Genomic DNA, 24,520 nt, shown 5'->3' with positions numbered 1-24,520 from the left:
ATATCAAGGATACATGCTGGTGTGTTTGTAGACAGAGTAACTCTTGGTATATGTATGTTTATGTATATATGCACACACGTATTTACTTCCTGGATCATTTATAAATTATAATGGAATTACTCCTGAAACCATGCTTCATTAGCTGGATATCAACCTAGGAATGGCAAACAGACTTCTTTATTTATTTGTTTATTTACTTTAAGAATTTTGAAATGTATTTGTGGACAGTAACATAGGGGCATAATTTAAATAGTGTATGTAATAAAAAAATATATTTGAAATGAAAATTTATTGATGAAGAAAGAAGTAAAATTAAGTCTCTCTAAAAACCTACTAAACACATCTATGTAAGTTTAATTCATGTCTTATTTTTAAATGCATAAACTGTGCTTTTAATTACACTGTTTTATTTCTCTTTTAACTGGAAAAAAACATGTCCAGTTCATTATGTCCACAAATCATCATACTGTGTATCTTTTTGCCTTCCCTATGAAAATTGTGAAAGTTACTTCATACCATGCTTTTTAGAACCGATTCATGCTTAGTAAATACCTTATTAATTTTTTTAATGTACTGTTAAACTTAATGTACTTTGTGTTCAAATAATGTGTGTTCAGTATGTGATAACAGTTTTTAACACACAGTCTGTTTATTCAAGTTAGCTGAATGCTTCTATCAGATCTTGCACAAATTAGATCAAATACCAGAAAAGTTTTCTTCACAACAAGCTAATTTCCCCTGGAAGTTAACTTTGTTATTAATTACTGATCCTCTCATATTTTGTGAACTGCTTAGAACTTGCTGGCTGTATGAACAAACAATTTAACATACAACAAGATGCAGGCATATTAAAGCAATATATCACATTTTTGATCAACACATGACTACCTGTTGAAAGGAGCATCTAATACAGAAAGTAATGAAATTTAGACAGAAATTGTAGAGATAGAAAAACTACTAAGAAAAATACAAATTGCGATATCCCTCACTTCAATTTGAAAGCCTTCTCCATCAGCCTGCTTCCATTCCAGCAACAGTTATTTGGCTTCATCATCATTAAATGACAAAGATAACATATTTGCCAGCAGCTAGGGGTATTTTATAAACATTCTGTTCAGCCTTTATTCTCTCTCTTTATTTTAGTATTTTGTGTGTTTTAATTAGAGGGTTTTGAAAATGTTGAGCACACAGATCTTTTTAAAAGTGTTCTTACTATTTTTCTTTTCTGTGTCTTCTTTCCCACTTTTTTTTTTTTTTTTAAATTATGAGTATACCCTGATGATCATTATTTGGAGAAAAAGGAAGAGTTGCTTTTATTTACAGGAAATACTATTTGAGCATGCTGTTTAGTTAGCATCAGAGAAGTACCTACTTTGCATCTGTTCTATGAATTTTGAATTATCAAAATTATAGTGTAGTGTATAAACTTTAAATAACTTTTTAATAGCTAAAAATACTTATTTTTATAGAAAGTTGTTCTATGAATATATTGTCAAGTGATATAGCTGAATATCCTAAGGGAAGTGTATGCTTTGTGTCCTACTTATATCCCACATTACATCTTTTAATGCATTTTTTTCATAACCTGTGCTCAATTCAGTTTTCATACAAACAACCAGCATCTCTTTTGAATAGCATTAAAATTGTATATATGAAGAAGAGTAATGAGTTCCTTAAGTGACTTTTGGAACTCCTTTTATCATTAACCCTTGAAATTCCTACTGATTTATAACTATTTTATCCCTCCTAGTATTTCCTAGTGGTTTCTAGCCATTCCAGCAGGAAGCACAAAGCACATGATAAGGCAATTAAGGCTTTTCTGTTCATTCTAGTGAAAAGTGACGTAGCTGGCAATTGTTCCCAGACTGTAGTAGTGATTATCATTCAGCACCAGTGTATCGACAAGTATCTGCACTGCAGCTGTCACACGAAAATAGGTTCCAACACGGTAATCTCAAACCTGTCAGTAGTCATGTAAGTACCCAATAAGAGAGTATTAGAGAACAACAACAAATGTTTGTTTTGGTATATGGCTGTGTAAGATCATTCTCAATAGAAAATAAACATTCAGTTATGGGTTTTCTCACAAGATGTTATATTAGAATAACAGGAAGGAGCTTATTTAACTGGATAGAGGTCAGGAAATTTAGTGTTAAAGTGGAAGATAAACTCACAGCACACCCTCTTGTGTGGATATAGTAGCATATCAGGCTTAAGATAATTCAATTTTCTATAATAGTTTAATCATGACAAGACAGTATTTTATATGAAGATTAGTAAGGCGATTAAGCAAGGTTTAAGCAATGCTTAATGCTGGGTTGCTGTTGGAGTGAGATTTTTAAACTGGGTTGGAGGACTCCCCATAAGTCATTGTAATTAGAGAACTGTCGAGGATGTGTGTTGATGAGCATACCTGATGATGTGATCCTTCCCGCTGCATGAGCATGTCAGTTGTATTCTCCTGACAGAGCTTGCATAGTGGGAAGAACAATTTCTAGGCACGCTTTTCACCACAAGAGGAAAATAGTTCTGCCAACAGAGGTCAGAGGAAGCTGGACAGGAAATCTGGCTTGTATTATGTCTTCCTTTTAATGACTCACTTTACCTCCATTCGGATTAGATCATAACTCCTTTGTATGGCAATTTAGGCTTTTGTTGAATTGTTTTTTGAAAAATCCAATATTCATGAAACTACTCATTTTATGATTCTCAAGAAGAGGATAGTCTCTAAAATGTCTTATATAGTGGAAGAAAACAGTTCCTTCAGAACTGTTACATGTTGTATTTTACTGAAGTGCCACGGATGCAACAGAAACCTGTGTTAGAAGTGTTTTTTTCTTTAGTTCTTTGTTCCAGGAAGATATACATCTGTCAGTATTATTGTTGTAAATGTCTTGTTTATTTTTTCAATAGAACTTCCTTGGGCCTTTGTTCACATTGAAATCCATACACTGCAAACTTCCCAAGGAAGTAGGAACCAAAGAGGCAATAGAATTAGGGACATTTCAAATAACTTTTTTTTTTTTTCTCCTTCCTGTCTGCCTATCACTGAAAAGAACTCAATCTTTCTGTACTTTTAGACTAAGAGCTTCTGTGTTACCCCCTCATGAACTTTGTCAGATTTTTTTATAACAGAACACTGACAGACATATAGCTACCGTGGTAAAACTGTTCTGCTGATGCCCCTGGAGCTGGCAGAATATAGCTTTACTTTTATTTACCAGAAGGAAGAAATCAATTTTACTTTTCCACAGTACACTTCAAGTGGGAATTTCATCTCAAAAGTGATGAATAACACCATAAACATCATATAAAACATGCTTGCTTTTGCTCTGTAGTACCTTGTAAAGGTACAAGTTTTAATACTTATTTTAACAGTTAAGTGACATTAGATAGACAAGTATTTCTATAATTAAACTGCTTACATATTTTATTTTGTTTACAGGATTATTTTTTAACTCTCATCTGCCTGCTTTACTGATGTTACTATTATTTGAGAGGGGAAACACGAGTGATATAAATCTAAGCTTTATATTTCTCTTTTGTCTATGTGATGTACACCTAAAAATACAGTTTCAAACTCTCGCATGTTTCCTTCTCCAATCCTCCCTTTTTCCATGAGATTGATACCACTGCTGAACTTTACTACTGGCTGTAAGAGAATATAAGGCCAAAACACACATTCCCACTTACAAGTGAGTCAGGAGAGTGATGGGTAGGAGTCCTTTCCCCTTCCCTTATAATTTAGATAGGCTTAAGCTCAATAATGTAACAGGATTTATCATCACAAACTTTGTGTCATTAACTTACTATATAAACCTTCTGTTATTTTTACTTTTTTAAATGCACTGTTTTTTCGCATGGCATTTGCATTTTTTACAATTATACCTTCTATTTTGCTTCTTTGTTGTTGCACCTGAAACTCTTATTTTATCATGTAATATAGCGTAATATAAATTTTGTGGAGTGTGGATAGGTGTAGATTTGTCCATTCAGTCCTCAAGGTTTGAAGTTTTTTGGAGCATATCTACTTCATCCGGTTGCTGCAATATCTGTAATAAATAATACTTTTCAACCTTTTTACGTGATGGGACTGAGCCGGTTTTCTTCGTACTGCCTGTACCCAGCAGGTACAGCACAAACACGTGGCTGTTACAATCTTGGTATTAGGAATTCGTACTTTTAGCTTATATTATCTCTATTTTATGCAAAATCTATAGCTTGCAATGGGATATAATAGTACACATATAACTAGAGATTGGGGGATTAATTGATATCTCTAAATTGTAATGATTGATGTAGATGGTCTCCCTCTTTCTGACTTTAAAGAACAGTTCTATCCCTGTCTGTAAAATGACATGCAGAAGTATAATCTTTTCATTCCTGTTGGAGAGGTAGATAGGAAAATAGATGCTGTCTGTAAAGCATACTGACAGCTTTTAAAGGGTTGATGAACTCATATCGCTTATATTTAATATATAATTTGTTGTGGGAGGTGGAAGAAGAAATAGGAAAGAAAGCTTTGCTTTAGTCTTCTGTTATAATTAGGACATGGAATTTTAAAATATGTGTAATATTCAACTTCAAATTATAAAGTTTTTATCAACAGATTATCTTGAAGTACAAATAGTGAGTTTTAATGATGATCCCAGGATACTAGATAGCCATCGTAGGCCATCAAGATACTATCTCTATTTGCCTTTGACAATTTGATGTGAGGGTTATTTAAGATATTTTGTCTCTGATATTTTAACTGCAATATTAATCTAATTTTAATTCCCTAATTTTAATGTCATTTCTTACAGTGGTATTGAGAAAATCTGCTTTCTTTCTAGGTCTGTCACAGAGTGACTGATGCTGGATGTATCACTTGATCTTTCCAAATCTCAGTACCATGTCTTTTAAAGCAAAGTCAATATAAAGTTATTTAGCATTCTGATAAAAGGGGCTATAGAATTAAAAAACTGTTATTACTTTAATTTGATTGTTCAGAATATTTGCTGTGGTAGTTCTCTGTGAGATAACAATTTGACCTTTTTTCAACCTGTCAGATTGGTCATTGATAAATACAACCATTTTATTTACATCCAGAAGATGATATCTGAGTTCACGCACAAAAGTAAAAGACTTCATCTAATAGACAATGTTTCACGTGGACCCATCACTACAGAATTTAGTACACTGGATTCTAAAATTATAAATACATGAAGACCACAAATATAATAATTTATTAATATATTAAACAAATATATTCTTCTAATTATGGCATCAAACTTTTTTTTTTATTCACAAGTAGATGCATGAGAAGGAAGTCAGGTTTGGTGTGGCAGTGGTGTTCCGAAATATATGATAACTGTAAGAACTTCATTGTGATGTTTAGGGAAATAGAGTTGAAGAAATAGGCCCTGTATTTTGCTGACTTCTTCTGGAAGGTCCCCAAATTTATGGTATACTTTTGCTGCCTACAGAAAAATTCTTTATGTAATTTCTCAACATAGCATATCTTTTTGGTAAAGTCTCAGCAAGGACTTTCATCTTCAGTTTTAATAGTTATTCAACTTCACATTCAGAGTTCTTTTCTGTTTAGGTCTTGCTATTGCTGTCATAGACTTACCCAGTAATAATTTTGACTCCTCAATTGAACATTGTGCATTGTAACAAGGTTGAATGAAAGTGCCTACATTAGTTAGAAAAACACTTCTCTTTCTAGTGTGAGAAAACCCTTACATTTCACATTTGTAGATAATTTTATCGATTGTAAATTCATATCTCTATAAAGTAACCTCTTTGTTTAAATTTAATAAGAAGACAGAGTTCCTTTGTTGATTACAAGTCGCCTATGGCACACTGTGGACAGCACGTAATAAATAATGTTCGAGATAACATATCTAGAAAGAGCTAGGGAGAATTATTCCCCTGTTCAAGTGAGAGGAATCCAGTAGAGGTTCCAGTGTTTCAGAAGTAACCTTTCCTGCTGCTCTTCAGCTGAAATGCTTAGTTTCATGGCTAAACTCTAAGCACAATTAACCTATACTCCATAGACTAACTGTAGACATCTTTTTTTTCTGGTTCTTAGGGTAATACATTACTTCTATTATATTTCTCTTGTTCTTTGACCACTTTTTCCCAATATTTTGCAGTATCTAAGCTCAGTGCTTTTTTTTTGCATTGTCTCCTTAAATTATAATTTTTTTAGATACTGTAAAGATTTTTAAATCACAATTTAAAAAAATCTTACATGCCAATCAGTTTGTTGGGTTTTTTACTCCTTCTTATTGTCTGTTTCAATTTTTCCTCTTTGGACAACTATGTAGGTAATTATTTGTGTTCATATCCCTTTATATTGATTTACTTGTTTCCTTTCTTCTCCTCTCTCCCACCACACAATTTTAGGTTTCACTGTTTATTGTTCCTTTCTTAAATGTAGGGGAAATTTTGTCAGGATCATTCATGAGACGGGGGGAAAGGTGTAGCTTCTCACTGCTAAGTCTCTGAATACTACTGGTATGTCATTCATAGGATGTCATGAATGATCTGCCAGTTGCAGTCCTGTAAGTAAAAATGTGATTCCATGTTTGTGTATCTTGTTTTGATTTTATGCCTGAAAAGAATTAGAATCCATTAGCTTCCTATTTCATCCCCTCTTCAAAAAGATACACTTTCTCGGTGTAACAGACAGCATTACTGTTCCTTTTCTATTAAAATGGATAAATGTCTTAAATCAATTTCTCCTCTTGTTTGAACTCTGCCTGGTTGTTAGATCTTTTGTTGTTGTTGTTATTGTTGTTTTTCCCCCAATAGATAAAAATCAGGAGGAAAAAAAATGTATATAAAAATCTTGACAAAAATATGAGAAAACAAAGGGACAAACTCATTTCTTTTTTCTTTATAAGGAAAGAGCTTTTAACAAGATATTACATGGTCACCCGTGTTGTGCATTTATGAAGACTTAGCCTATCACTGGTTTTAATCCTTAGTTTAGTCATTAGTTTTAAAACTTGTTAAGGGAAATGAATAGAAGTAGAATTTTGGAAACATACTAAGATGATTTAGAAAATGTATAAGTTTTACTGTAGTGTGACATTAATGAAGCCTGCTTTTGATCTCATTTATTTTTAAATCAATGTTACTTCTGTGAACATGCTGAGATTTGGGATAAAAGTTATCATTACACTTTCCTGTACACTTATGATTTGTGTGTGGTATATTCACTTTAAAATATTTTGGAGTGAACATGTAAAAAGATAATGCTTTTTGGATTGAATGGATTTTGCTTTAGACTCTCATGGATATCTTTTTCAAGTTGTTTAAGAGTTAAAAAAAACTCTCGCATGGTAATTGAAGATCTTGTTCTTTCATTTAAGGATAGTTGTAGATATGATATATAGGTTTTGACATTTGTCCATGCCCTTGTACTAAGAAAAGGTCCATTCTGCTTATGAAAAAGGATCATTAAACCCATAAAAGTTGGAGAATACACATTCTTCTCTGTCAAAATATGGTAAAGGTCTTCAAATGTCCTGTGCAAAGGGGTGTTTAATTTTTTCATTTTCTTTGTTCCAGCTGTTTTAAGCATAGGTCTTCTATCAATACAAAATGAAAATAAATAGCATGTTATAAAGTGACAGATATTTCCATGTTCAAGTTCCATCCCATGTAAGCTAGTGTGAAAGTTGGTAGCCTGTAACTCTGTGTTCTAACCAAGATTATCTTTGACTTTGTGTCCTTAATACTCATGTTTGGTGATACACTGTTTCATTTGGAACTAGTATTGGGAGAAAAAGCCAACCATATTCTAAGGTATACAAGCAAAGAGTCACTTTGTGCGCTCTTTGCTGTTTGAACAACCTAGAGAAAACAGAACGTCAGAGCAATTTCCAGAATGCAAATCTGGATGACTTTATTGCTTTTTTCTGCTGTGTACTGTATCAGTCACACGAAAGTTAGACTCTTAAGTTTTCAACTATTCAGAATTTAATTTAGCAGCTCTTAGGGAGTTCAGAATTTATATGATCAAGAGTTGTATGAGAATGTGGAAAGAAACATTGAGGTTACAGAGCTTACTGTCACACCAGGACAGATCCTGTACAGCATAGACTATAAGGTAGAAAAGGCAATACCATATTTTTCTGACATGTCAGAGGTAAGTTGAGTGAGGCATGGTTAGGCCTAGCCTTAGAAGATCCTGCTTTGGGCATATGATAGTTAATATTTTCTTTGTGCCATCTGAAACATTATCACTCTCCCAAGCTGTTTGTAGGGATAGTGCAACAACGCACTGCACTTTCCTGCAGGCTGTATGCTAGATGCATCATCTGCCTTTTGCATGCTTTGAAAATTCATCAGATGGTGAGAAGTCATAGATAGATGTGAGACAAACCCACCAATTAAAGTAAGGGCCTGCCTGATTTGAGTGAAAATGGAGTGTTCTTTGTATACAAATCGTAGAAAGAAGCTGGTTGACTTATTGCACTATAGGGAATAAGAGGTGGGAGGTTCTTCCTCTCCCAGAGAAGGGTGCATCTGTTGAGATCTTTGCCCATACCATAGCCTCCCAGACTTAAGCTAGTCAGTCAATCCCTTTACCCTGCAGACAAAACAATATGTAACTGCATCTTATTCAGAAGCAGTATTTTCCCCTAGTTTTGTGCCTGTAGTTATTTTCACACTTGTTGGGTTTGGGTTTGGGGTTTTTTTGTTTGGTTGTTTTTTTTCCTTCTGAAAATAAATTAGACTTCCTGCAAGTAATAACAGTTATCCAGAGGCATAGTTTGCAAATAGTGGATCAGTGGGAGGATTATGACCATAGACTCTAATAAGCATCCTTAGAAGTGCCCAGGGGCTGAGTCTACTGGTCTGTTACCTCCCAGTGATTTACATTTGAATCTTTGTAGTTTGTAGCCTTGAAGAGTATTTGTCTGGGGGTACAGAGTGACTGCTGGCTGTTTGGCCTTCTGTTTACCCCTCCTTCTGAAATGGCATCTCAGCAAATGCAGCCTTAGAGATCAGATTCTTTCTGGACTCTTCCCCCCCCCCCCCCCCCCACACACACATTATTCAGCAATAATAAACTTCTATGTGACTAATTATTCATGCAGTTGAACTTGGCACCTGTGATTTGGATGGGGTTAGAAAAGTATGTTTTAAATTTCTATTTCTTTAAAGTTTCCGAAAGCCTGCAGTTTGGCAGTTCTACCACAGTGTAAATTCTTCTTTCATGTTTCTAGTAACCTAATACACGATCTCTATTCTTCTCAGCTTTTTATGGTTATTTTTATTGTTCACTTAACCAAAACATAAATGCAGTAAGAATATTTTGATCCACCTAATTCTCTTAATAGTAATTGTAATAATTGTGATAATAAATTAACAGCTGCCCCCTACCCATGAGATACTGAAATGCAGTCTCCATGTAAGCTCTTTAAAGTGTTACTGCTTTATAGAATAAAACTGGTTTATGAAATAGATTAAACTGTGATTAATGATGTTCTTTAGTAAAGAGTACTGAAGCAAAATATAGTTCCTCCAGATCTTCTGCAGACCAGTGCTCATGTATAATTAAGTGATGCAGAAAAAAAGAAATGAAGTCAAAAGATAAGCAGATCTTTGGAGAATATTTATTGATCATAATATATTTAAAATGCCTAGTAAAATAACTGTAAATATTGTCTAGAACCAGTATTATTACATTCAGTTTTAGAAACAGAAGCAAATAACAGATAGCTGTTTGTTAAAGACATTTCACAGCTTATATTTCACCTGGATTTGAGCATTTAAGAGGTTGTTTTATACAAATTCCTGCTTTAATTATGTCAAAAGTAATTAGATAATTAATGCTACACTTTACATTAACATTTACAATAAAGACTGATTGGCTGTACACAATGTGTATGTATACACTGAGGGTTGTCTTTACTGCATGCAATTTCTAAGTAAATTGTAAGTTATACCTACCTTACATTAATAGGAACACATGTGAATGAGGATAATAAAAGGGGGAGATTAAAACTTTGATGGGATGAAAGTTATGTTTTGAAATCTGAATTTAATAATTTAATTTAGAAATTTCTAATGCCAATAATTCATGTATGTTGTATTATTAAAAAATTTTTGAATATAAGGATACCTTTCTGCTAGGTTTATTTTTATTAAGGAATCTAGTTACAAAATATGAGCTGTAAAATGCCTGAATGTTATTATTACAGCAGATATTTCATAAATGTAATTATATGCCATAGCCTATGTACTATTCAGTACTTGTTATTCAAACCAAAATGGAATTACCTAAATATAATATGGTACTGACAAGAAGTTAAGTGAATACGTGGCTTGAGAAATAAAAAATTTTTATTATACTACTAATTGTCCTACTATTTACACTACTAATACAGAAAACCTTTATTTTTGACCTATCTGAATTTTATTTTGATGGTAAGAAAAATAAATCAATAAAAATGAAAGAAAAGAGTGTAAACTTGTCAATTTGAATGTCAGAGGGCTCAGAAAACTTAGTGCTTTTTAACATCACCAAGAGCACTTTGTCATTTCAAAATTAATAAAAGAATATTTTTATTTGAAATATAACTTATTTTTACTGTTGAAATAGTAAAATAAAACTCATTGTTAGCATAATATTGCATAGTAATATTAATAAAAACTATAATTCAGATTGTGTGCAGTTTTAGGTAAACTATCTGAGTTTATAATAATTTATAATGCATTTATTGAGCTCTGTCTAAAAAGAGTCTTTACCGTAACAAGGTTCACAGTGAACATTCATTAAATAAAATAAGGGACAAATGTATTATGAAATCAAAACCAGTTAGTAAATCTGTTGGTTTCCTCACCTTTATCTCATTTTGAGACAGCTCTTTCATTTTTTCATTTTTATTTTTGTATTTGTCAGTATCTTTTTTCTCAAAAATAACCTTTTTTCTCAAAAATCAATTGTAATCCGTGGAAGCTGAAGAATATGTATATAGTGTGCATAGGAGTTGAGATCAGGGTGAGTCAGATGCAATTCTTTTTCAGTATATCTTTAAAAAGAGAGATTTAAATCCAATTTATGAAGATGCTGACTCCAAAGATATTTTTCCAAGTTAATGCATACATAGAATTACACATATATAATATAGGTATAAAAACGTGTGACGTATATGTGTAAACACAGCCATATATAACATTTGTACTCCACAGCCTTGGTTTGCATGAGGAGTTATTTTTTTCCATGTGAACATTTATATCAGCTGATTATCTAGCCAAGATTGTTAATATGTGCAAGTTATCTGTATTCAAGTATTGCCTGTGTCTAGCTTTTGTAATGCTTGATTAAATCTTAAAAGTTGCTATTTTTTTTTGTTTATTTATAGATAGTTTTCCTTAATGAAATTTGGCTCCACAGATTCTTATTGTATGAGAAATATAACCCAGTGTACAAATGTATGGAGACAATATGGTTTGCAAATATGTGGTTTAATAATATACACAATTTTCCCCACTGAGCTAAATTTGGTATGATCTAAATCCAGGATCTTCATGTTTAACAAGGAGGATGCAATTGTACCTTCAATTGTCTCTTGTAATTATAGCTTTTTTTGATAAGCTATGTTGACTTTCATAACTGGCCTGTGTTAGCACCTATCAATCTTTTTGTTTCTGTTTACTCAAATAATTGCTAATTTCAGTCTACCTCCACTTATTCCAGTATTGTTTTTCTCTTTCTCTTCCAGCAGTAGTTACTATTCCCTTGTGGCTATCTTGGTTAAAAATGTATAACTACAAGTTTACAAAAGGGCAAGCCAGAAAGTAGATACACATATAAATTAAATATATACATATAAATTGACTTGGGTGAATGTTAAGTTCTAAGCCAGCCACTTAACTTAGTCGGGGTTATTGATATATTTCCCAAGACCAGCAGCTTGATATTACCTTGTTCTATTCCCTGATCCATGTCAGAGACATAACGTCAGGTTCTGAGAGGTAGGTTTTGAATTGGCTTGTCAGAAGACTGTTAGCTTTAGAGTCCTGTAGTAGTGCTTATTAAGTTTGAAGACATCCACACATTAGTGAAACTACGTCCTTTTTCTAATAAAAGTTTCTGGTAATTACTATTTTTTATGACCTAGGGAGATATGGTTATTTAAATGTTTTATCTTTAACTGTCCTTTACTTCCTTTCTCATTTGAAAACAATTCTCAAATGATCTCTATGAGATAACCTCCTTGAGAATTTCATTGAGTAGTTCTTGCTGTTCAAAATTCTTTTTTAATAGTTAAGCAACAGTCAATACAGGAAGGATCAAGCCTCTGCTGCTGGTCGTCTTTTGCAAAGCCAGGGGTGCAAGGTAGCCATAGCCCTTGATAGCATTAATCTAGATAGTTCATCTAGATAGACCAGATGCATTTTGCATAAGCCAAATTTTTTGCCGTTTTTCACCATTCTTATACTGAAAAATACGATGAAACTATACAGAACAATCTGTAGGTCAGAATATGAATAAATATGCTCTTATTTTCGCTGAGCTGAGACATTAATGGGGTTACCACAAGGATTTTAATTCACATGTGTCTCTTCTTCCTTCTTTTGCTGAGAAGAATGGAAAACAGAATAATTACCCCAGGATTTTAATTACAAATAATGTAGAAGGGGTTGTTAGGATTTATTATTATTTTATGGCCATGAAAACTCAAAGGTGTTCATTCAGGCACAGTACCTTCATCTTCTATAATTTTTATTGGTTGTTGTTTGCCACAGTCATTACAGTTACAAATGTAGCAAGTAATTTATCATTCCACCATATTTACTTTATGCGTATTAGTTGATCATATTATAAGCTTTATCTTTCATTTTACCTTTACAATTTTGTGATCTGTGAATAAAGAGCATGTGCAAAACTAGTGCCAGGCTAGGTCAAGATACACGGTTAAAAATGCCCTTTTCTGTCTTTTCTTATCTCTATGTGTGTAGCTAAATATAGACTGAATACAAAAGATATCTCATTTAAAAGGTATATTATTTACATTACTTAATATTGTTAAGAGCAGAAATTTGGTTTCAAAGAAAGGTTGGAGAAACTCTTGAAATAATTCTGTAACAGTGGGGTTTTTATTCCATGATCTTGTAATGTGGAGAGCTTTCATTTGTTTTTGTGCATAAGCACACTCATATCTGACATGATTGCAGCTGTGAGATTCTAAGACATGATGAGCCTGGGGGGAAGGGATGGCTCCATTCATTGTGTCTGTATAGAGCAGGAATATGTGCATGTCTTCCATCAAATGAGTCCATATGGAAGACATCCTTTTGTTTTTCCTTATTGTTTTTAGAATCAGCTGAATTGTGAAAAAACTATTTAAAGAGGCACTGCTGAATAAGTAGCTTCTGTTCTCTAACTGAGCTGGAGCTGTTGGCTAGATATTAAATGCAGTAGGACTGTTTCTCCTTAAAAGTAATAAAGTGTTATGGAGTCACATATAGAAGTATATATGTATAGTACAGAAGTGTGTATATATATATATGTATAAAAATATATATAGGAGTGATATATTCAGGTGGTTTGTGGCTTCATGTATTTACATTTCCCTAAGCTTTTGCATCAAATCTTATGTCAGTGGGAATGGTACGAAGGACTTTCCTTTTCTTGTTTTCTTTTTTTTTTTAAATTGTGTGCCTAGCTGGATGTTGTGAGTGTTTAAAATCTTCCACTTTTAAAAAATTGTTTGGCTCTACCATCTTATTATGTGTTTATATCTGAAGGAAAATTGATGTTTACTAAATAAAGAACTCATGAGAAAATTTGTATTTATATTGCTCTTAGGAAAACATTTTGTCATTACAGGTTAGTGCCTAGACCTGACAAGGTACCTTCCACTCTTCTTTTTCATGTTAGAATAGTTTACATAATGGACTTTGATGAGAAGGAGTAAGTTTTTACGCAGCGTAATTATATCCCTGATCAGTGATTCACAAATTCTTCGTTACAAGATTATTAAGGATGCATTCAAGAAAAAGGACACGGGTATGCAGTCGTAACTCAAAATTGGCAAAGAATATCATCACTAGGAGTTTCTTAAATGAGTGCTTGAATTTAGGATTTTTTGAATCCTCTAAGTAAATGGTTTGGCTGTTGGGTTTGCCAAACATGCAAGCATGCTTTTTGGATTAAGATGCCTAAATAAGCATCTAGGAGTCTAACTTTAAGTATGCATTTTAAAAAATTATCATTAACTTCCTGTTTCATAGAAAACAGTATTTCTAGAGTCCTGAGAAGTCGTGGAAAGTACATTTTTTTCCATTACTAGCTGTCTCCTTCTGTCTGTAAGTTCGGTTCTTTTGAAACAAATGTCCTGCATAATTGAAAATCCAGTTCTAGATGTCAAACTCTATACCAATAATATTTTTCTGTGCCAGTGTCAAACTCTATACCAATAATAGTTTTCTGTGCCAGTGAGCCACTTTTCATGTACTGAGAGATCAAGTCCTTCCACCGACCACTGCTCATCAATGGAAGTGTGGACTGTTTCATGAGTTGTCTGTGTCTAAATTTATACTTACCTTATTATAGATACTAATATCCTCTGTATGTAATGATTAAAAAAATATTGATAGTATCTGAGTACAGTAAAGGAAAAGTAAACTTAGATAAACGCTGAAGGATGTGCAAGTGTAATTATATGGGGGTTTTATTGTGCAGGGTAGAAATTGAAATGCTTGATAAATAACAGAAGTTTTAGGCACCAAAAATAGTATAAAAACCTCCTTTTTCTAAACAACAAGTAAATCTACTGTGGTGTCCAGTAAAACACTGATGAGATTGAGATGGATCAGTGATACCAAACTCTTGTTTGGTATTTTAACAGCATTGACTGGCTGAACCTTTACTTTTGCCACGTGCTTTTCCAGCGGTGGTGGTGTGGTGTATTGCAGGTGGAGTATATTCACTTGTGTCTTTAATCTGTTTCCCACTAATTATCCTCCTCCTCCTTCTCCATCCACCCCATCTTGGGCTGCATTTTTTATGACAAAGACTGTCTTCCTAGTATATGGGGTTCCATTTCACCACTTTTAAGCAGTTGCTATCAAAACAGCCTTACTTAGTATAATTCCTAAAAGTGTCCTCCCTGTCAAAGAAATAGTTGTTGTGATCAGTTAAAAGTTGAATTGATGGAACTCTTCAATGTTAAAAAGCAAAACTCATGAAAGTGTAGGATTTTTTAAATTGTTATTAGAGAAACAAGTGATGAATGGCTATATACTTCTATATATATACTCATACCTACTGCTAAATCTTAGCAATAATATTCTATCCCTATATGTAAAAAGTCCAAGCAAGGATCAGAAGAAACAACTGGTGCATGGTTCTAAAATCTTTTAGTAGCTGTGATGAACTGAAGTGATTAAAATCTAAATGTTTACTATCAGCCATCAGTCAAACCTGAAATGTATTTAGCAGAATTTAGCACCATATCTAACAGAAAATGACTAAAAAGTTGCTGTATTTCTATGTGACAACTGTTAGTAAATGTTGAAGGGTGATTTGTATTGCCATAGTTCTTGTGAAATAGGAATGATATTTTAATGTTAATTTACATACCCTTCTGATCTTTACTGTATTGTTTCTGTACTGTCTTTTGTATTCTTGGTCTGCCTTGTTTCTCAGTTCAGAATAACAAGATGTCTCAGGTTCTAAGTGAAAGCTAGTTGCATTTTCTTTTACCTCCTCCTTTCAATTTCTATCATTTTTTTAGTCCCACAGCTTCTCACTTAAAACTTCAATTTTCAAACAATCCGAATATGATAGCTGTGATAGCAAAATTGGTGGATATTTGTGAGTGTAGAAATATCAAAATATGGAAATCAACAGCGTATTTTAAGAAAGGGACTAACAACTGTCATATCACCTGAGCACTTTACCCTCTTCCTTTGGAAATCACAAACCAGTTGATACAACTAACCATAAAGTTCCTGTTGCTGATCATCAAACTCTTTCTCTTTTGACCTCCCACAAAAAGATCTCAAGGAGCTTTGAGCAAGAAGGAAAGTGACTTTTTTAAATGGTCCTTACAAATCCTTCTTTTTCATACCATAGAATTGAAATGGTTCTGCTGGATCACCTTATTTCCACAGCTTTGAAAAGAGAGGCCTCCTGCAGGTGGCATAAAATTGAGAACTTAAATTTTGTTCTGAATAGCCAAATGAATGCTTAATATATGTGTTACATATCTTGTAGAAATCCACTGTGGCAAAGATAATCTGAAAACAAATTAGAATTGCTGGTGTCCTTTTGTCCTATCAGTCCTATAGATAGATAGATTCATTTTAAAATGTGGTTTTCAGAGACTGATTTTGAGCATTCTTAGCTGGAATGCTGAAATGTTATTTTGATTTTAAATTTGGATTTAAATCCTAAATTAATTTGGATGAAGTTTAGTATGCTGTTAAAATAATGCTGTAATCTGGCCAGCAATGTCAGAGGATTAATATCTCAATGTATTTCTAATATCCTGTTTTAAGCTTTTCTGTGCTTTCAAGTTCTAGTCAGCTTCAATTAAAAGTGTCATTGACACAGTAACGGCAAGTCCCTTTGCACATTTCTATTGGCTGTCCTTTCCTCTGAATTTAATTGTGACATAACTACACCGTATAATTTTCTGCATTGATTTGTTTTAGAAGCATATCATTGTGTACTTTAGCCACATTTATCAAAGTTTATAAAATCAAAATTGGGCACTGTTGAGTAGCTGTGAGGTTCTGTAATGTTAACATTGCATATTAATGCAATGGAAAATTGCATTAATAGTGGAAAATTTCTACTCCAGTCAAAGGCATATTTAAGAACACTCTTAGGCTTCTCTTGGACTTGCAGGTCCACAGCCAAAAAAAAAAAAATAAAAATTGGAAGCCTCAGTCTCCTTGAAGTCAGTGGAAAATGGGTTCCTAAGTGTCTGTGCTTATAGGCCATCCAAGACTTGCTATTAACATCTTATCAGATCTCCTGTATGTTTCAGCCATGGGATTTCTCCCAGTAATTGTTTTCATCAAGAATAAGATTTCTAGTTAAAATATAGCATATCATTCAGAACAAGTTTATGGCTGATCTGCTACTGGGGAGTACATGTAAAGCTAATGGATGCAGCCTTTTAAGGATTCTCTTGAGAAGTGCAGAAATGTTCTAGTCATTTATGTACTTACCTTCTTTTCTCTGAAGATTTTTCAGGAAAGCAACCAGTGCAATGCTTCTTTGGGCAATGAGTTAATAACCATGAGGAGCCAAAGTGACATCTATAGTTTTTGTGACTGGGAAAGCATAAAAAAAGGGATACACCACCTTTGCCCCAATTTCTGTCAGGAAGATCAATTCACTTTAGAACCTGGAGTGGGTTTTATGAGTTTGTAAGTTAGATCATGTCTAATGCAAAACAGTGGGAGTTTTCTTGATACCATCAGTGAGGCGCATTTGTTTTTAAAATAATGTACATAATCTACTTTTTTGTAGATTATTTTGTATTGAGAAGTGTCCTTTCAGCAATTCCAATAATGAAATTACATTATAATTATATGGTGTCTTTCAGTCAGAAGCATCCCAAATTACTATACTCAATAGCACTGTAAATATTCATGCTTTTGTGAAACCCATCCTTGACTCTATGGAATATTGGCAGGTATTCATAGAACACCATGCAACAAATTAGATGAGGGGAAGAAAAAAGGGAGATTTTGGATAGGGGGAGGGGGAACTATTGTTAATTCAGCTAGAAAATAGGTTTAACATTCTACTGTTGCTGAAAGTGTCATTCAGACTTTACTGGCCAGAGCAGTTAGTATTCCTGCTTTCTGTCGTCTTAAAAGATGTTTCATCTGAACAATGGCACAGTCGATATAGATGTCTAATTTTCTATGTATACTACATACTCTGCAGTTGAGTGAAAATCTATTATTTTTTGCTCTTGTATAATTTAGTATGTAACCAGCTCATTTTTTCTTTTTTTAATTATAAAAAAGTGAAAAGTATAAATGAAGCTACTCAAAATACATTACACTTCTCTGCAAATGTAATTTGAAACTCATGAAACATTAATGCATAAAATATGGAATGTTGTTTTTGTTACACAGAAAAAAAATTAAAAGTTAAGTTTCTTCTTTATGTTATTAAAACTATGTATCATAGAGAGTTCATGGAGGATTTGGTTTCTTCCATTCCCACACTTTTGAATCATGTTTTCATGAGGGATACTCATGATACTATTAATGACTTTTTTTGTATGTATATGTGTGTAAATTTTTAATAATACTTTGTTCAGGACTAAATGATCTCATAAAATCAACCACCTGTATAACTAACATTGTTTTAATAATTATTCTCTCTCCATACACAACTTGCATGTGCACACATTTAGTAAAAACTGCTTTTGAAAGAAGAAGCCTTTCTATTTATGAGTTAAAGCCTACACACACTGTGGTGACAGAATGGCAACTAAAGCAGAAGCCAGAGAATTTTTTTGTTTGTTTATTCAAACATGATTTGCTAATTCCTTGCTGTGAGAAGTTTGCATTCCAAATTACATCTTTAGTTAAAAGCATGAAAGAAAAATCTTAATGTTCATACTTTAAAGTGGGCAGAAGCGTAATTAGGTAGTAACTGAAAGAAGTGGGAGCTACTTTTTTCAGTCCCCCAAAGAGTCAAGGTTTAATGTAAAATACTAATTGAAAAATGGTCTAGATTTAAGCCAAAGCAGCAATTTGTGCAAAAATACCTTACATATTCTTTCCTTTAGTAAATCTTTCTCCAGCTTGGTTCTAAGCCTCGTGATTTCAAATGTAAATTATTCCCAAGCATTTAAGCTGAAGTTAGGTTTCTATTGCATGATAGTTTTTAGGACTAAAATGAAATAATGCCCTTGAGAAATGCAGCTTCAGCTGAGGGGAGGTCTGAGAACCTGACCAAAATACACCCTTGTGATAAACAGTAGAGTGGGAATCGGCCCAAACTCCTGCTGCAATGTACTGGCAGATAGAAATAAAAGTTTCAGAATATCTGTTTGCACTATCATTTTAATTTATTATATTTGTAATAGTCTGGTATGCTTTTAACTTAAGAAAGACCTCTTACTTGCAATATTGTTTTTTCAATGGTTTAATTTAACTTTGAATTTACTTGAAAGAAACAGTAGTTTATGAGGGCAGAAATACCACAAAGAAGAAACACAGAGAAATAGCAAAATTATATTCATCTTGCAATAATTGCAGGTAACATATATGAAGGAAGTAGTACAAGTATATGTGCTGCTTGTGATGAGAATAAAATCTCAGGAGCACAAAAGTGACTAGAAAAAAAAAAATGTGCATTGTGTTGAGGAACAAAGTAGCAGCTAATCTCTTCCTGTAATCCAATTGCACTTGTTCACAGAATATTTCAGTTGTAGATATGCTTTTATAGAAAGAGAGAATTGGAATTGGAATGGCATTTACGGAATTTAAACATAATCAGGGAAGATGAAGACTAATTTGTTATCTAGGTTTATTTACATTATTTACATCATGATCTAGCTAAATTTACAAAGAACTGCTTCTCTTTTTATGGATATTTGCTTATTTTTGTAAATAAATCGTATCAAACAGACCATTAGAAAGATGTCTATTTTCCTCCTAAGTATTTTCTCTAAAAAGAAAATGTATACTCTTGGACTGAGCAACCAGGAATTTGTTCAGTGCACGACACCTCTGAAAAAGTAAGTTCATATTTCACCCTATGTACATATGGAACCCAATCCAGAGATATTGAAATTACTGAGACACATTCCACTAACTTCCTTGAGGGTATGTACGTGCAATCAGTAGAGATTTGCTGTGTAAGCCTACTGTCAGAGGCTGAGCCTGACCTAAACAAACAACAGAAGTGCAGACCAGCCTAGTATTTCTGTCTGCTGTGCACATAGGATGACTCATGACCTTTTGGTAGCTTGCTCTGCCTTGAACTTGTGGTTGGATTGGGTATGTAGCCAAAGACTTTCCAGGAGTTGCCTGATACAAGGGAGCGTGGCTGTAAATTCCAAGTGCATGCAGTCATCATCTTGCCTGTAATCTACTTAGTTGTCTTTCTGCTTGATGCCAGTAGACTTCCATCAGGTCTTTTGTTGACCCTGATTTTTCTCCCAGATTTTCATCATACTGCACTTCAGTTTAAGGATGGATGGCATGGGACTACTCGCATCAATACAAGCCTACTGTAGGAGTGTGTTTAGCCTACCTCACAGAGAAATAATAGATGGCTCTTACTCTTCATTGACTACTCTCTACAGGAACTTGTGGTTTCAGAATACTTTCTCATCAACTCCAAGCCTATAGTCAAATGAGCAGCTAAAATAGCATGAAATTTTCATAGGTATAGAATCCAGAGCCCAGATGGAGTTTTAGAGATTTTGAAGTAATTGATAAGCAATGAGGACAGAAAAAAAGGTGAAATGGAATATAGTAATTTAAATACAGTTTTAAGGGAATAACAATGATTTGCCTTAGAGAGACTAAAATGTAGAATTGTGCCAGATTAGAATGAATTTATCAGATTAGATGGAACCTTTTTTTGCAAAGACATTTCTCTGTTAGGAGAATGTAAAAGAACATTACACCAATAGTTGAAAGATTTAATAGACGGAAAAAAGAACAACTGTTACAGAAGATTCATGGCATAAGTTATAATTAAACTTGTGAAAATAAAAGAGGAAAAAGGAAAGCTGAATAACAGGTTAAAAAGCTCCTTGGTTCATTAGTCTTTGTTCAATCTCTTCAGAAACAGTTCTATGAGGTGGAATAAACAGGGGATGATGCAATTAAATGCTTCTACTGTCAAATTGTTTGTTTTGTTTTTTCCAAGTTTTTATGCTATTTTGTATAATCAGTGAGACATTTTCTTTTCTGGTGTAATTTAATGCAGGCATGTTTCACACCACCATTTGAAGCTTTAAATTTAAAGCCATGTTTTTTGGCCCCCTTACCTAAAGTTACTCTAATTGGCATAAACAGCCCCATCAAGTGTTAATTCTTGCTATCTAGCCAGTCAGTATGTATTTCATCCTCCCACTACTTTTGCCAGGTAAATACTATGTATTAGCTGGGTCACACGTAAGGTGCTAGTTTGTGATTGCCATACACCCCACCTCCAAAGACTGTGAGAAGTGAGAATATAACCAGAGCACATGTCATCAGAGAGAAGGAGAGCAAGGAAATAAGGTAGTAGAAAAGTGAAAGGGTTGGGAACCTTGCTCTAGGTAGTTGGAGGTGTTTACATGAGAGCAGTGGGAACGAGGATTGCGGAGATAAGGACATGAGGTGTTAGTGTGGGTAGCAGTGCAGGTTTGGTCATGGTTCTGCTTTCCATGCAGATATTTTGCGTGTATTGATATACACTCATAGCTACTCAGTGCAGATTATCTCCTTGCAGCATAATGGAGCAGATGAGAAGTGGCATAGCATAGTCACTGAACATCTGGCATTCCACACAGTAGATGCTATTCAGCTCCCAGAACTGAGCCAGGACTTTCAGTTTGGTGAATCAGAGGACTTGTAGGCGATGCTGATGTGATAGGTGAGTGCAGCATGGTGTTATGCAAGTGGGTTGTCAATAAATGGAAAAGGATTAGGGAATTAGCTGACACAGTTTTAAGAGTCTAGGATTTTGCAGCATGCAAGGATGAATATGAGCCACTAATGCTAAGTTAAAGCACTTTGAATTGTGTCCTCTGGACATAATGGCTGAGATCCCTCAAATACCGAGCATCCTCCTCTGAAGTTCAGTTTCATCAAATCTCTACTGACTTCGTTGGGAACTGAGGGCAACAAACTGCTCTCTGGTGTGAGCCCTTCTTAAGCACCACAGTTTCTTGGACTCTTGGACTTGAACTCACTCTCCTTTTTGCAGCACAAATTTCAATATAGCCAGGAGCATACACACAAACCTGGAAACCTAACCTTCCTGCATAGTCAAAGATACCTTTACTGGATAGCTCAGAGCATTTATTTTGGGTAGTAGTTAGGTTTCTCACTTCTGCATCCAAATCACTTTCTGAAGTTCTTATCTGTAAAAGGAACGTAAGATCACTGTCCAATTTCACTGACAGACAGGGAGTTAAGTACTTAAATGGTGGTGGTGCAGGTAACAAAACCAAATAGATAATCTTTGCTTTTTCAATTTCTGTTTGTAAAATGGGAGTTGAGACGAAGAATTTTGTTGTATTATTTTATACCTTGTAACTTAGTGATCTTATGGATTTTAGGTTTCAAAAGAAAAAATACATATGTATTTTATATTTGCATTATTTCATTTGTACTGGCACCTAGAGGGCTGTGGCCTAATATGTTGGATACCGTATTAGTATAGAACACAACCAATGTTTGCATAAAAAGTTGATATTCCAATATATAAACCAGGGAAAATCAAGTGAATGCAGGAAACAGATGGAGAATTACAAATTGGTAGCAAGATTAATATGACCTAAATAAAAAAAAAATCCTAAATATGTTTTGCTTTTTAAAGTAATTTTCTCCATTTTTAAATAAGATTTTCAATCAGTTGTCACAAATACAGGAATGTTACAATTGAATATCTCAAAATAATGCAAATGTTGCCATTCATTTCAGGAAGAGCAGGATTTTACATATGTTTTAAGCAAAATGCATAGAGATGTATTTATGTTCTGTTAAAACTGAATTTTGATTGGAATATAATGTTTTCTGTGCCATCTTAGTATAAAATAGATTGTACATGTTGTCTAATTTTTTAGTACATGTATGTCTTTAAAAGATGTCCTATATGTTAATAGGTAAAATATTCACCCTGGCAGGGGTTGTATTTGAAAGAGTATTAGTGGTATATTCCTATACTAAAACAATTTAAGAGAGTGGCAGTTAAAACACACAATCTGATATTTCTCATGTAGATATTTAGAAAAAGGTATTTTTATTTATCTGACAAGCAGACAAACATATAACATATCTGTCCAGCAAATGCAAGATTCATTTTCCGAAATGCATCGTAATTTGTATGTTGTTTGTATGGCTAAGTAGGAAAACATTTCTGGACAAGGTGAGAGTGGATGGGTATGGAGGAGGAGATCATTCTTCATCTTTCCTCTGACTAGAGAGATAATTTTGTTGAACAACTGGAGTTGTTAGTGGTGAACCAAATGAACTTTTGTGATGGCAAGTGAGAAAAGTAGTAGTTTCTTATTGAGAAAATCTTTCTTGTTGCATACAAAACATTTCCTTCGTAATTTTGTGGCTGAATTATACCATTATTTTATTTTACTACATTAATCCTTTAGAGTAATCCTAGCCATATTACAGTAACCTGGATTCTCATATTTTGCACCGGTAGCTATAATATTACATGTGCTACAATGCTGCCCTAAAATTAAATATTCTAGTTACTTCTGCAATCACACATATGATTATGAGAGTGTATTTTCATACCTTCTTATGTTCTCGGGGTCTTCTCTTGAACTTACCTAAGCGCTTATGCCTCACTTGGTCAGAACTGTGCACACTGGTTATGAAACCATGCAGGATCTGGCAAATCACAGTTGTCAAAATGTCCCAAAGAAGCTGTTAGTATGTCCTAAATCAGTGGAGTCAGGTAAATGTTTTCTATAGTATGTGGCACAAAACCATAATCATGAAAGCTGTGCCATGCAATAAAAGCTTTGCAGTTTTATTGAGTTTTCCTGGGTGACTCTGTTTTTATACAACTTCGCATTTTTGGAGTGTTAATTAAAAAAAAACAAAACCCCACAACAAACCAACCAAACAAACAAAACCTCCCCCCCATTAAATATATATTTAACAAAAATCTGAACATTCCTTATATTTAGCAATTAGTTAATAAATTTTGTATCTAGATCCCAAATACCAAATCAAATCCAAGAATGGTTTTCTTTTTTTTCTGATAGGAAAACTAAAAAAGGGCACCTCAAAATTGCTAAATAGTTTGAACTGCATTTTAAAATTACTATGAGGTGTCCTGACTTAAAAATGAGCATGTCTATAAATATATATAAAGAACATTTCAATGTGTGTGTCTTTACACAAATATGTATATATGTATATACACATACTGAGATGTTTGTGGTTTTATAGGATTATTTAATATATGGGTGGGCTAAATGTTTTTTCAATACCATACTTTTATGTTACCTTTAGAATAAGTCAGCACCTAATAATTTTTATTTATTCCATAGACCATCTTTTGTTTTGATGTCAGTGAACTTGAAATTCTAAAGAAGTTAAAAAATCTATATATGCTGTAAAACAATTCAGTGCAAAATACAATATGGTGTGTTACAATTTTTAATGTACATATTGTATAAGTGGAAAATATAAATGTTTTTTAACTTTATAGTATTCTGGATTTTCAAAGATTTGATTTTGATGCTATCATAACAACTGGAAATATCTAAAATGGGTAAGACTAGAAAAAGATTATTTATAGGGCATGCATTTTTATTCGTAATTAGCTTGACTATAATAA

General features: G+C 33.5%; 1 protein-coding gene across 1 annotated transcript in view; it reads left to right on the top strand.

Annotated features, from left to right (window-relative positions):
- Positions 1 to 24,520, top strand: part of NOVA1 (NOVA alternative splicing regulator 1) — a 158,737-nt gene that overhangs the window by 129,940 nt on the left and 4,277 nt on the right. The window lies entirely within an intron of this gene.

This window comes from Ciconia boyciana, chromosome 6, assembly GCF_034638445.1.
Source record: "Ciconia boyciana chromosome 6, ASM3463844v1, whole genome shotgun sequence".
Lineage (NCBI taxonomy): Eukaryota > Metazoa > Chordata > Aves > Ciconiiformes > Ciconiidae > Ciconia > Ciconia boyciana.
This window is presented reverse-complemented; position numbering and strand designations above follow the sequence as displayed.